Source organism: Cupressus sempervirens, chromosome 4, assembly GCF_028749045.1.
Source record: "Cupressus sempervirens isolate cs-2001-9-10 chromosome 4, ASM2874904v1, whole genome shotgun sequence".
In the NCBI taxonomy this organism is placed as follows: Eukaryota; Viridiplantae; Streptophyta; class Pinopsida; order Cupressales; family Cupressaceae; genus Cupressus; species Cupressus sempervirens.
This window is the reverse complement of record NC_143121.1, coordinates 418,275,411-418,277,914: the sequence shown is the minus strand read 5'-3', so window position 1 is coordinate 418,277,914 and position 2,504 is coordinate 418,275,411. Positions and strand designations below refer to the sequence as shown.

The 2,504-nt window shown below is 31.3% G+C and overlaps 2 pseudogenes; both read right to left on the bottom strand.

Annotated features, from left to right (window-relative positions):
- Positions 1-299: 299 nt before the first annotated feature.
- Positions 300-1,021, bottom strand: LOC149561827 (uncharacterized; annotated as a pseudogene).
- A 2-nt stretch (positions 1,022-1,023) lies between these two features.
- On the bottom strand, positions 1,024-2,209 carry LOC149561826 (U-box domain-containing protein 15-like; annotated as a pseudogene).
- Between the last annotated feature and the right edge of the window lie 295 nt (positions 2,210-2,504).

Genomic DNA, 2,504 nt, shown 5'->3' with positions numbered 1-2,504 from the left:
TGCAAAAGAGAAATTTCCTTGTGCCATCTTTATAGATGAGTTTGATGCAATTGGATCCTAACATTTTGATAGGTACTATGATTTTTAATTTTCATTCTTGTTGGTAAGCTCACAATGGTAAATAGTCTAAATAGTAAAATTGTATTAGGTTTGCACATTTAGTCTAAATAGTAAAATAGTCTTTGCTCATCTAGTAGTACCAAACAATACCAAATTAAAAATGGAGCATGAACTTTTTACATAAAATATGAGTTCATCTATTGGGTGTATAATGGGAACAAAATAACACAAAGTCAAACTTATGGAACATGTTATTGTTTACTCATGAGATCTAGAAGAGTGGTTTCCTTTCATCAAGATCTAGCAGTGCTATTTCAAGAAATTTCAACTAAATCTTTGTATACACCAACCTAAAATTTTATTTATAAATGTAAGGAGTCATTTATATCCAAGGAAAGAAAATCAAAAACATTCTTTCAAGCCAAGGCTAAATGAATCAAATCAACAAGAATACATACAACATTTTACTTGTAATAGTAATCTTGCCTTCTTGATGAGTAGCAAGTACTGTGAGAATAGAGAGAGCCTCATCCACCATTCCAATTTTTTTATCAACAAGAAATTCCATTAGAGAAGGGACAACTCTAGTCCGAACAACCCTAGGTTTGTTTCCTTGATAAATTGAAAAATTGAAAAGTGGAGTAGCAACATCTTTTTTCCCTCTTGGTGTTCCATCACATAGTAGATCAACCAAAGGAGGGAAGGCTCTAGAGGCTCTGATTATAATCATGTTCTTGTCCATAATGGATGGGCTAGAAAGAGTTACAAAAACATTTTCTCTTTCTTCTGTGCTACCATGCTTTAAGACTTCTATTACATAACTAATGACTCCTTCTTAAACAATCAATCATTTTTTACTATTATGAATAGATAAATATAGAAGGGTAGTCACTAGATGCTCCTAAATCTTTGCATCACTTGATGATAACAATTTTACTACATGTTCAGTAGTTTCACCCATGTCACTACATGTTCAGTAGTTTCACCCATATCACTACCTCTTTCTTTCTTGAGATTTTTTTAGTGCTATTAACTCTATTGTTGAATCAAGAATAGTGGATAGCTAAAGTATGTCTACTAGCCTTTATAGAACAATAGAATCTATATTTCTATTATACTTATGTGAAAGGGAAATCATAATATCCATGAAAACTTCAATATCTTATGTATCATCTCTCCCCTAGGATCTCTTTAATTGGAGGTGCGTTAGTTCAATCCATTATTTAACTTCATCGAAAAATTCTAGTAAATTATCGAGCAAGGTATCTAGAGCTTAACTCAATTCCTCAGTTAATTGCCAAAACCTTCTTGTGATTACCTCATTCTTGAAGACTAGATAAAAAATTTTGCCATAAGGAAAGAGTTGTAAGTGAAGCTTTAGTATATTGCTAGGCCTTTTCCAAGGAAGAAATATAGGGAAGATAATCCCAAGGCAAAAATCCAAAGGGTGGAGACCTCAAATAGACTCCCAAATATAATCTAAATAAACAAACAAAACTATCAAGTTAAACTTGATTTTATAGAATTTAATTTATAGGAAGATTGGTGCACTCAAGATCTCCACCATTGTCAAGGGCTAAATGGTGCACATATGAAAAAATATAGGATGCAATGGGAAAACATAGTCAAGAGGAAAGAAAATGAAAACAAAAAAAATCATCTTCTAAAATAATAGGAAAAACTCTACCTCAACAATCATAATATGCATTTCTCAAGCATTAGACAATGATATTGTAACACAAGTTTGAAATGCTTATAATTACTTCTTTCATGATAATATATAACAGCAAAAATTCTATCCAAAATGTGACTACAAAAAAACACACATTTGGACTATAGCTAATTTCCTCGAACCTTCTCCAATGTAATACTTCATAGTTACACATTACCATTTTACTACCACTAGATGCATGCTAGTTTTATAACTAAATAAAGATAGATAAAAGAAGAAGCATTAAGCCACAAACACAGACATCCATCACAAATTTCATGAACATTAAGATATAGAGTACTAACTTTACATCTCCTTTCACTGGAGAAATTAATGATACTTTGTAATTTTTCAATTTCCTATCCTTTCTAATAGATTTTCATTATCATATATCATTCTTTGGATCAATTCTTAATAGGAATACCTGAATGCATGCATGTAGGTATCATTAAAATGTTTGTTTCTAGGGGTGTTTTGCATTGAAGTGCACAAAATATGATAAAAATTGTTTTGAGAGATTTAGAGGAAGTTGGAACTAAGAAAGTATTTTTTATCCTACACCAATAAGATAAAATGGATGCTTAATGAGCTTTTCATATGTACTTTTTTAGAAGCTTGTATAGTGTATTTGGTAACAAATCTACACCTATCCCTCTTGTTGCATTCATCTTACATCCTAAAACATTTCCTTGGATATACTCAGCTTGCATCTCCATCTCTATGGATTTTTGGC